Here is a 12673-nt window from a genome sequence, read left to right as displayed (position 1 = left end):
TGGAAAAGTTTTGCAAGACTACAATTTCCACCGTCCCCAAAGATGATCTAGGAAAAATGGAATTGGCAGCCCCATCCATCATAGAGGTGCCAGTCCAGAGAAGGCTGATTGACATGATTAACATCTCAGGTTCTTTCAGCCATCAACTGAGAACAAAACTCTTTTGATTTTAGAGTCTTTTGTTTTGTTTATAACCATTTCTAGCCAAGTCACCATTAAAAAGACAAAAGATCTTCATGTCAATTTTGGCTGGTTTAAAATTAAACTTTCACTGTACTTCCTTTACAAAGCAAAACCTATATTTCGCCTATTTTTGTGGCTTTACCATAAATAAATAATGGGCTTGATGGTAAAAATCGGATGTGCAGAATGCGACATCAACTAATCCATGCTAGGGAAAGTGTCAAAGCCAGTTAAGGTATTGACCAGAAATAGAGAGATGCAAGTTAGAGTCCTCTCTTAGGTGTGGAAGCCAGCTGGGTGACCTTAGGCCAGTCACTCCCCCTCAGCCCCAATCAGCGTCTGTGTGACTAGCCAGCTGATAAACAAAACCTTTGGTCACATTACGCATTGATAATTTTGCTGTAAAAACTAGACAAACAGTGCAAAAACAAACTTGCAGCAATGCCTGTTAACAAATGCTAAGAAAAACAGCCACATACGGTGAACCTTTTCGCTTCAGGTGCCAGAACTGCGTGCGCTCACATGCCCGCCCCGCTAATTTAAGCCACCCTCCTGCACCGTGACTCCTGCACATGCATGTGTGATTCCCCCCCCCGCCCCACACATGTGCCCACAGCTTTCTTGTAGCCTGGGGAGGACGAAAATGGCCTCTCACCCCTGGAGGCTGGAAATGGCCTGTGGGCGCATGTGTGGAACAGGGGGGGGTCACACATGCATGTGCAGGGGTCACGGTGCAGGAGTAAGGCTTAAATTAGCGGGGCGGGCACACGACTTCCAGTGGGCCCGGTAGGTCTGTTTTTTGCCCTCCCCAGGCCCCAGAGATCTTCTAGGAGCCTGGGGAGGGTAAAAAATGTCCCAACATGGAAACGGGATTTTCAGCCTTGATTTTCAACTGTTTTTTGCCCTCCGGAGGCTTCCCTGAAGTCTCTGGAGGGTGAAAACCACCCCAACACGGGAATGGACTTCCAAGTTGCCCGTTGGGCAGGGTTTTGCCCTCAGGAGCCTTCAGGGCAATGCCTCATGTGCCCTCAGAAATGGCTTTGTGTGCCACCTGTGGCACGCGTGCCATAGGTTCGCCGTCACAGGTATAGGCCATCCACTATCTTACGGAAGTTCCATCACCCAGTCCCCACCACACTTTCCATTGCTACCCTAGACCACTAGTTGTGGAGAACTATAATCCAATACAACTTGGTTGGGAGCATTTCTTTCATTCTGTAGAAGCTTCTGGTAGAAACTGCCCTGCCAAGCACATTTTACTGTTTTGCCTTTCAAGGGTCCTGCATTCGGGTCTACTGAGACCTTTTGGAGTGGCTTCAACCCTACCTTGTGCTTCTGCCTGAAGAAGACAGTCAGAAAATAAAGTGGCCAGATCCTGCTTGGCTGAGGGAGCTCAAGACTCAAGAGAAAAAAATTGCCCATGAGCTTTCTGAAAGCTGTTCCACCAGACTTCCAGTCCTGGATAATTCACTCTCCCTAATCAGATTGTTATTTGGCTTGACCTCATTATCCTTTATTTCATGTGTGTGTGCTATAGTTATGGCTGATCTCTCTTAAATTTTGCTGAATTATAAAATTGGCCCTGTCAAATAGCTCCAGGCGGCCCCTGTTTCTGATAAACTCAGCACTTCAATTCCCTGTGATCTACTCACAGTTTGCCCTGACTTGTGAGCTGTGATTCACAGGTGTGCACAAGGTGGGGCCACAAAACTAATAAGCAGGAAGGCACTAGTAGAAATGCCCCAATAAAAACCTGTTGCTTCGCCTTGCTTCCATTCTTACATCTCTGATCTGACACTGAGGTTTTTAATCCTCATTCCAGTCTCTGGAAAACTGGGCATCATGCAATCTGCCAGCAACTGGAGCAGTGATGTATATTATCTCTTCCTGATCTAGCTATCAAAATCAGCTTAATGTTAATCTCCACTTTGACCTCTGGCCCGAGACAGAGCTTGAGTTGAGCACTAGTCCTGAGAGGCTGTTCAAAGGAGCAAGTGATCTGGTAACCCAGATCAAGGGCTGGTTTCTTGGAAGGGAAGGGAAGGGAAGGGAAGGAAAGAACCCATGGCTGGCCAAGAAAACTGCGTCAAGCTAGTGAATCAGCCTGCCAGAGCAGCAAAAAGATGGGCTGTGCCGATGACTCAGTGCCAGGAAGAGATGCATTGGCAATCACGCCCTGGAAATCTCTTGCCAGGACAGCATTAAGAGCCTGTGAAGAGCTACTTCTGTCTCTTACTTGTTGGGGTCTGTCACAAACACAGTCATCATGTTATTGTTTGCAAGAATAAGGTGCTGTGGGTGGCTTTATGAACAGTATACGAGCAATGTAGAGAAAAGTAAAGTCTTACACTTAGATAAGAAAAACCAAAATTACACACATAGATTGGGAGAAACCAGGCTTAATATCAGTAACTGTGACAGTGATCTTGAAGTCTTAGTGGACAACCAATTAAACATGAATTAACAATGTGCAGCGGCAGCCAAAAAACTCAATGCAATCCTAAACTGCATTAGGATTCAATCAAGATTACGTGAGGTGCTATTACCGCTCTATAAATCCTTAGTAAGACCACATTTAGGATACTGAATCCAGTTTTGGTCACTACACTATAAAAATGATGTTGAAGGGAGGAGCCAATGTCGCAATGATACGGATGTGCGGTCTTGATGCTGCGAGACCATAGCCGATACTTTTGCCACTGGGTGGTCCAATCAGACCTAAACTGTCTGGCAGAGATGGTGAACAGGAAGAATACATCTTGCTGATCTCAGGGACATCGCAAAGTCCCTGATCGATGCAAGAGAAGTTCTTCAAGCCAGCGACAAAAATTCCAGCCAAGGCTGATGAAGTCGGGGTGGCTCCAAAATGGAAGGATATGGAAAAAAAAGTGTTTCCAGCTGGTGAGGAATTTTTACCGTTTTAAAAGAGACTGCCTATAAAAAACTTAAAATTAATTTAAATTGGAGAACAGAAGAAATAAGCGGTGGAATTAAGTTTGGAATGGTTTTGGACAGTGGGTATCTTACTTTTTAAATGCTATGTTAAATGCTGTAACACTCTCTACATGGGGCTGCCCTTGAAGAGCACCCGGAGGCTTCAACTGGTCCAGAATGCAGCTGCATGGATTATCATGGGGCCACCTAGGTGCTCCCATGTTACACCCCTTTTAGGCGGCCTGCACTGGTTGCCGGTTGTCTTCCGGGTGCGATTCAAGGTACTAATTATGACCTTTAAAGCGCTCCATGGCTTAGGCCCAGGATACATGCGAGACCACCTACTGCCACCGGTAGCCTCCCACTGTCCAGTGCGATCCCACAGGGTTGGCCTTTTCAGGGTGCCGTCGGCCAGACAGTGTCGGCTAGCGACCCCCAGGGGAGAGCCTTCTCTGTGGGAGCGCTTTCCCTCTGGAATGAGCTGCCCCCGGAGCTTCGTATAATCCCCGACCTCCGTCCTTCCGACGTGCCCTAAAAGTTGGCTTTTCCAGCAAGCCAGGCCTGAACAAAACAAAATAAATTATTGATCCTTGTTAATTTTAATTGAATTTTCTTAAAATGTCATTGTTAATTCTAATTGGGTTTGTTTGGGATATTCTATTTAATTCCTTTTAACTTTTGTAATATGTGTTTTTTTTAAATGTTGTACGCCGCCCTGAGTCCTTGGGAGAAGGGCGGGATATAAATCTAAACCTAAACCTATGTTCATGGATGGAATTTATGCAAGCCTTTCAAATTGAATGGATTAAGTTTTCTTCTTTTATTTTTTCTTTTATTATTCTATGTAAACTATGGACTAAAATTCTCCTCTTTCATTACTGTGGGTGTTTTTCTAACTCATTCAAGAATTGGACCTTTTTTTAACTTAAAATACAAAAAGATACAAAAAGAAACAAAGAAAATTGCAACAATACTCGGAGGCTGAAGGTTTGTGTATTGGAAATGAAACACTTTTACTTTTCTTACTGATTATCCTGGCTTGGCACTTCAAGGTCTCACTGCTTGTTTATAAAGAGTGATAAAAGAAAAGCATACAGATGTCCCTTTGAAGTATATCTTTAACCAGAGAAAAGTGAAAGTAAAACTTTATTGTGAATTTATGCTTAATCTTGTAAAAACCTTCCAAGCTAGAGCAGCAGTGTTTGTTAGCTGAAGATAATGGCACAACTTCAACAGCAGAAAGAAACTTTAAGCCAGCAAAACATATTCTTAGAAATTCAGAAATTATCAAACAAATTTGAGAGGACGGAGAAGAAGTTGGAAGACTTAGAACATCTAACAGTAAAATATGAAGAAATTGGATATTTTATCAAGTGGAAAAAGTGGAGGTTAGAATCCTAAAAACCGAAGAATAAAATGACCATAAAGAAATTAAATCTGCTGATATTTATGGTGATCGTTTGTTTCTGGAAATGGAAAGAGTGGAATACTGAAAGAGGAATTAAATGGAGGGGAACTCTACCCCAGATGGCAAGACACAGAAGAAAAACAAAAGAATTTATGGATTTAAAGAGAAATTTTATTAGCAAAATCATTGATAACACTACTCACAATTAAAGATAAGCTGATTAAGGAAACAGAAGAAGGGCATCGAAATTCCATGAGAGATTTTATAAGCAAGGAGTTGCCAAGAGGAGTTTATATAAATTTGATTAAGGAGATGATTAGAGGACTGACACCACAAATGGCAGAAGACATGAGACTGTTTTGCTACTGGAAACATACAGGTTGATAGATGGAAGTGTATAATTTAAAACTAGTTAAACTTAGTAAAATTTCGTGACAATAGATATAGTTAAATAATAATTGATAATGATAATAATGTATACAATGTGTAGTGTTATGATAAGTAATAATTGGATATGAATATTGAATGGTACCCATGAAATGAAGATTAGAAATTCTTTTGGATTATATAAAGGTTAATAAAAAAGAACTAAGTTAGATTCAGTTAAGTCTTGATTATTAGGGGGGAAATGTTATGATACAGGATATAGTCAAATAAAGGAGGGATAATGATAACAACATTATATATATATAATACACACACCACACACACAACATAAGGAAACTGGATGTAAATTGTAAACAGTGATTTGGAAAGGCGAATTAGAAAATTTTTTACTAAATATTATGGACGTTTAGCTAGAATAGGACATAAGGATTCAGTGTTATTGGAGGATTTTAGAAATAGTAAATGAAATGCCAGTATGTGGTTATTATAATCTTGGTATATTTTATGATGAAGGACGTTTAAACAATTACAGTCAAATGAAAATGGAGGTATGATGACGGTAACATGTATAAATATATGAATTAAAATACTTGAATTAATAAATTATGCTTGATGACTGTGGAAGAGATGCACGAAAGCCTTTTGTAACCAACTGATACACTTTCTACAGTATGTAAAGAAGGAAGACCTTATGTGTTGTGTTTGTTTTGAAAATTAATTTTTTAAAAAAAAATGATATTGAGAGTCTAGAAAGAGTGCAGAGAAGAGCAACAAATATGATTAGAGACTGGAGACTAAAACATACAAAGAACGGTTACAGGAAATGGGCATGGCTAGTCTGGTGAAGAGAAGGACCACGCGAGACATGATAGCAGTGTTCCAATATTTGAGGGGTTGTCACAGAGAGGGGGGGGTCAACCTATTTTCCAAATCCCCCGAAAGCCCAACAAGGAATAATAGATGGAAACTGATCAAGGAGAGATACAAACTAGAAATAAGAAGAAATTTTCTGACAGTGAGAACAATCAACCAATGGAGCAGCTTGCCTTCAGAAGTTGTGGGAGCTTCATCACTGGAATCTTTCAAGAAGAGACTGGACTGCCATCTGTCAGAAATGGTGTAGGGTCTCCTGCTTGGGCAGGGGAGGTTGGAGTAGATGACCTACAAGGTGCCTTCCAACTCTGTTATTCTGTTATTCAGCCTTGGCCTAGGATGAATGATCAGCCAACAGCAATATTTGGAATGTGTGTCTCAGTTGTCATTAACAGCAGTTCTAAATGTGTTCTAAGCACCACTTCATTGTGATGTGTCAGGCTTCCTGTTTTAGGTGTGTAAAACACAAAAACAGGACTGCATTCAGTCCTAAACCATGAGCAGAAAATCTGGAGGCTCAGGGAACAAAGAGTACTTTCTCCCCACATACCGTAGCTACATGCTAAGGAGGACTAGACCTTATTCTGAAGGAAGGTGGAAGCCTTTGGAATGAAATTGCGATGTCTGATTCTGTCTCAATACTAGGAGAGTTCCCTTCCAGGTGCCAATTAAATATTCTACTGTCACACCACAGAAAAGGCAGACAGGAGGACACTATCTCCAAGGGAGCAGGCAACTTCAATTCTTTTTGGCAGTGCCACAAGTTCTAAGGCTAGGAAGTGCCACCCACTCAGAACAGATGGCCTTCCATTTGTCATTGTTGAAAATAATAACAAAAGCACTGCGGCCTTAGCCCTAAGCAGCCTCCTGGCAACGTAGCACCTACTTGTGCAAAGTTGCTGAAATCCAGGGCAGCCACACAATCCTCAGTTAACAGTAACAGTAACAGAGTTAGAAGGTACCTTGGAGGTCATCTAGTCCAACCCCCTGCTCACGCAGAAGACCTATTCTAGGGATTCAAACTACCGAACTGCTGACCTTTCTGATTGACAAGCTCAGCATCTTAGCCACTGAGCCACCTATCCTAAAGATTCTTTACTTCATCTGAATCTCTTGAGGATTTCTTTCAAGAGAAAGTAAAGACTTGAACTAGTGTGTGTATGTGGAGGTCCTTTCTGGCAACACAAGGAAGGGAAACCAAAGGAATGGGCTCTAGCAATTCCATTGCAGGAAGTTCTTGGGCTGTGTACATACAAGACCCTGACTTACAAACCATATAACCAACACATTTTAGCTAAGCAGGTTGTGTGAACTCAGACTCTGTAGCTACTTTATGATTCAGTGTGTACTGTAATACTAACTTAAGAAATTGAGGGAATCCATGCATATTAGGTACATTCAGAGACCATTGACTTTGGGTTAGTAACATACACCCTGGCTGAGTTAGCATAATACAATAAAAATAGTTTGTGGACTAAGGAGATTCCAGATTGACACAACCCTTCATGAAATAAATCTCTAGTCACACAGTCCAGCACAAGATGAATCAGACATTAGTTGAAAGATTGCTAGTTAGCAACAGTACTGCAACTTGCCACTATGATGTATCTATAGAAACCATAAATTATGTCACTTCCCATACTTCCATTGTTGGCTGACCTGAATTCAGGATGAGGCATATTGAGATATTACTATTAGTATATTAACTCCTTTCTTTCTTTCTTTCTTTTCTTTCTTTCTTTCTTTTTTCTTTCTTTCTTTCTTTCTTTCTTTCGTCTTTCTCTTTCTCACTTCTTTCTCCTTTCTTTCCTTCTTTCTTTGTCTTTCTTTCTTCTCTCTCTCCCTTCCTTCCTCCTCTTCTTTGTCCTTTCCTTCCCTTTCCCTTTCCTTCTCTTCTCTAAACTGCTGAAGGCTGAAGAGGAGCCTGAAGAAAACTGAAGAGAAATGATGATAGAGAAACCTATGAGACTCACATCATTTTAGTGATTTTCACAATCTGAAAATAAGCAAACTATTGTAATTTCCCAGATTCTCTACCAGTTGGACAAATGGCATGATCTGGCTGGACTCCAGCCTTGGCCCTTGTGCAGAATGAATTTCGTGCTGCCCTCTGTGAAAGAAACATAGACATCAAATGCAGCAGAGCAGCCATTCCTGCCAATGGCCACTTAAAGGTCCCTTCAGGCATAATGGCAAAGAGTTTTATTTCCACTCATGAGCTGGCCAATGAATTTCATGCTCACAAGGTAATCCTGCAAAAGGTGCAACCTTGTATGACAGGAATATCAGCAGGAAATATTTCACATACCCATATCCCCACGTGCACAGAAATTTCAATAAACACCTCATGCTTGGATGGAGGCCTCTGTGCATTCCTTATAGAGATTCAAATTGCATGTGAGGGTGCTTGGGAGAAGGCAATGACATAAACATTGCCTTTAGATATCTAAAGAGGGCAAAGATGGAAGCAACATTTAATACTGTTTATTTGAGGTGAGATCCCCTACTTTGCATTTGGTAATCTCAACTGCATTATTACAAATTCACTGAACCAAATTTGAGACTTTAACCACATAACCCATTTGTTGGCCCAGGTCATTTTGTCCTGTTCACCCTCCTTTCCCATCCTTTTTCTCTTTAACATGTAACTGAAGAAACAGAGAAACATTATGACTATATTACTTTGTTGTTTGAATGTGCACTGAGACTTATGCACCAGAGATAAATTCCTTGTCTGGCCAATCACACTTGGCCAATTATTCCTATTCCTATTCCTATTCCTATTCCTATTCCTATTCCTATTCCTATTCCTATTCCTATTCCTATCATTCCCATTCCCATTCCCATTCCCATTCCCACTCCCACTCTCCTATTCCCATTCCCATTCCACTCCATTCCATTCTATTCTATTCTGTGCTGGGATAGAATGCCTCAACTGGCATGAGAATGATACTCCAACACTACTCGAGAACAGGATCTGGAGGTAGTTGGCATATCAGATGCAGGGCACATTTATTTTATTGATTACGTGCCATCAATTAGCGACTACATAAATAGATTTCTCCATAACAAACTGTCCTTAACCTGTCCTTCAGTTCGTCCAACAGTATGCATCAACACTGAAACTGAATCCATCCACCTTCCTGCTGATATCCTCTTCTTCTCTTTCCCTCACTGTTATAGCCTTCTTTTCGAGAGAGCTAGGTCTTCATCTAAGTAACAATTGTGGTTTGCGCGAGAAGTTCCATATAATAATTCCAATACATTCAATGTGAGCAACCATGAGGGTGATGGGGAAACCTTTTGTGTTTATCCACCAACAAAATAATTCAAAATGGCTTAGAATGCTGAGAAATAAGACATTGGAGACTTGGGAGTGAGATGCTATATTTTTTTGGGGGGGGGATGTTGTGGGTAACCTACAATCTTTGAACTAAATGATTTTATAAGCGCTGCTTTGGGAGAATTTAATGTAATTTCAGCTCTTAATTTTAAGTGGAAGCCCTCAGTGGTTGCATACCTCAAAGATTTTTTGGGGGGACTGGACCTTCTTAACAAGCTTGTATGTAATTTGAAGTTAGAAGTGAGTGGTGAAGTGGCCAGGTTTTTTTGGCAGCACCAACTTATTTAGGATGGTTAGAATAAAGACGATATAGTCAGATAGACAGATAGATACACACACCACACACACACACACACACACACACACACACACACACACACCCCTAAAGGATCTCACATTCATAAATGGCTATAAAATGGGAACTGTGCAATGTTCACAAAATAAAATTAATGCATCCTGAGCCAAAATAAATTCCTAATTTATGCTGTTGGGGTGGATCTGTGTGGTACTGACTGGCTAGGAACAGCTCAGTGAAAAGCTCCACCTATGGTATGATTGATGTGAAAAAGCAAACTGTATGTTCAGGATCATCATCAAAAGAATTTTAAAAATGCAGCATGATTTTATACCAATAGGTGCTGTGGTTATACAATCCAGGTCTTTGCATCTCAAACAAGCTTAAACAATACAGAAAAGGACATCTAAAATGGTCAAAAGGCTAAAACAAGACTGAAACCTTTGGGGAGTAGGGTTACTAAGGCAGCTGTATTAGTTTGAAATTAGACATAGTGTGATGGTGTGGAAAGGGAGATAATTTTCTCTTTCTCCTGTAACACTTAATGCACAATACATTCATTCTCTGTAACCAAATGGTGGAACTGAGAAGTGATGACAAGAACTATATCTTCACACAAAGCACAGCTAAAGTTGGAATTTGCTATCACAAGATATAATAGCACTTAACAATAGCACTTAGACTTATATATCACTCACAGTGATTTACAGCTCTCTCTAAGCCATTTTACAGAGTCAGCCTATTGCTCCTAACAATCTGGGTCCTCATTTTACTGACCTTGGAAGGATGGAAGGCTGAGTCAACCTTGACCAGGTGAGAATCGAACTGCTGAACTGCTGGCAGTCGGCAGTCAGCAGAAATAGCCTGCAGTACTGTATTCTAACCACTGCTCCACTTTGACTTAATAATGGCCAGCGAGTTAGACAGCTTTCTAAAGGATTAGGCAAGTTCACGGAGAATCAAGCAATGGCAACAACCGTGATGTGTGTATGCTGCCTCACAGGAACAGAGATGTAATGCCTTCCAATTCCAGTTCCTGTGCAGCATGAGTAGTAGGAAGATGTTGTTGCTTGTAGACTTCACAAAATCCACAGCGGGAACAGTTTGGCCTATGGCCTAATCCTTCACACAGTTCTTCCAATGTTTTAATGCAACAAACTTTGAATAATGATGGAAAAAGCTGATATGTGTGTGCGTAGGATCCTGCCAATATGTGAGATCCGCCTACCTTTTGCCCATCAGAAGACAAACTCAAAGCAAAGGAATTCCTCCCTGGCCGAATGACATGCTCCTCTCCATGGCTTAGTCAGCATTCAGTGAAATTGAGTAAGTGCTGAATTGCAAGCAGAGCCTTTCCAAGCCCTTTTCTTCTAGCAATAGGAAAACAAACCTTTGCACCAAATGCAGCTTGGACTAAGAAAGAGGAAATATGAGGACAAATGGGAGCCACAAAGAGGACAGCAGGGGCATCCCATTTACAAGAATGCTTTTTCCAGCAGGCAATGTAGAATTACAATACTTTCAAACATCTAACGTTGTTGTGGCCTGCCAGCAGCCTGCGGAGCTGGCAGAAGATTCGGAGAGTGAGGAGGTTGGGGGGGAACATGGGCAGTCCTGGAGTCTGGGGAAGGCTCTGATGAGGGCTGTGTCAGAGGCAGAGAGGGGGGCAGACCTGTATGCCAGTTATCAGCTGCCTTCAGAGTCAGACATCAGTGAGGCAGATGAACAGCTGGAGCCTGTTCCCAGTGTGCGCATGTGCAGAGTTGCCAGACATCCTAACGCCTAGAGCTATTCCAGAGAAGCATCTTCGCGCAGCTTCAAAAGCTTCAAAGAAGCACAGTTGTGATAGTATTGGTTGAGTTTCTCCTGGGAGGAGGAAACAAGGCCATAGTGTGCAGGCGTGACATGATGTTGCAAGAAGTATATTTTCTTTCAGGTACTCTAACCAGGATGCATCATATAGGCCAGTGATGGCAAACCTTTTCAGTACCAAGTGCTGAAAAGGGAGTGTATGCGCTCATCAGAGTCACAACCCAGAAGAAGAGTGGCCCAGGGGGCATGCACACGCTGGGAATTGAACTTCCGGTTTCTGGTGCATGCATGCTTGCTGGTCAGCTGGTTTCTGGCATGCATGCATGTGCGACGATTAGCTGGCCGGTGCGCATGCGCATGCCAGAAAGAGCACCAGACCAGCTCTTCTGGTTTCTGGCACTGCTGCACACACGAAGGCCAGCTGATCATCATGCAAGCATGCATGCCAGAAACCGAGAAGAGGAACAGGCAACACTGTGCGTGCCAAGTGACATGACTCCACATGCCACTTCAGGCACGCATGCCATAGGTTCGCCATCATGGATATAGGCTGTTAAGTGCTTCGAGATAACAAAAAGATCATCCCTTCCAATAATTCATTTTAGGGATACATGACACTTCTAGAACAAACTCTGAACTCCAGAGACTACAAGAAAAATGAAGGAAATTGGAAGTCCGTGTTCTCATTTATTCTTCCAATTGAGGGTTACGGTCTAAGAAAAGATCATAAGAAATGGGAGATTGTGCCACCAAGATAGAATTGGGTGGATTCCTGAACCACAGATTACCTACATTAAGTCTTTTGGTAGATGCTTCGCAAATCTCATCAGGAGTTGATGAAAATAATTAAAGATTTTGTTTGTTTCCCTGGATATCAATGAAAAGAAAACAAAGAAAACAACAAGGCACTTTACTTATGAAGAAAGAATAATGTGAGATAACAAATGTTCCAGTGAAATAATTTAAGACTTTTCATGACAGGATGCCACAGACATATCTCAAAACATTTACAATAAACTATAGATTATCTGGACAAGTAGAAGACATGAATGGCACTATGCTATGCTAACAAACCAAAATTTAAAGAGAAACACCATATTGACCTGGAGATATTTTTGTTACTCTTACATCTGCTGGGACTCTAATGCTGCCAAAAGACAGGCCCAATACAATTCTGTCCTATGTTGCTAATTTTATTTGTCAGGTGGTTAAAAAAAGGAATAAGGAAACATTGTATTTTGAACCTAATCCTGCTTAAATGTTAAAAAAGGGTCTGTGTGTGTTAAAGAAGTAAAAGTCCCTGAATCCATAATATCAAGGAGAATAGAAATATAGAAAAACCAGACTTGTACAATTGATTTAAAAAAAAAAAAGATATTGATGAATTGAGATAAAAACATAGGTCAAAGCAAATGACCAGAAATCCTGAATGACTGAA

The 12673-nt window shown here is 41.3% G+C and overlaps 1 long non-coding RNA gene across 1 annotated transcript in view; it reads right to left on the bottom strand.

The window, feature by feature from the left end:
- LOC116503807 overlaps nucleotides 1–10760 on the bottom strand; it is a 70998-nt gene extending 60238 nt beyond the window's left edge. The window contains exon 1 of the long non-coding RNA XR_004254747.1: nucleotides 10652–10760. This is a non-coding gene — a long non-coding RNA (uncharacterized LOC116503807). The remainder of the gene's footprint in view (nucleotides 1–10651) is intronic.
- Between the last annotated feature and the right edge of the window lie 1913 nt (nucleotides 10761–12673).

Source organism: Thamnophis elegans, chromosome 2, assembly GCF_009769535.1.
Source record: "Thamnophis elegans isolate rThaEle1 chromosome 2, rThaEle1.pri, whole genome shotgun sequence".
NCBI lineage: Eukaryota > Metazoa > Chordata > Lepidosauria > Squamata > Colubridae > Thamnophis > Thamnophis elegans.
This window is presented reverse-complemented; position numbering and strand designations above follow the sequence as displayed.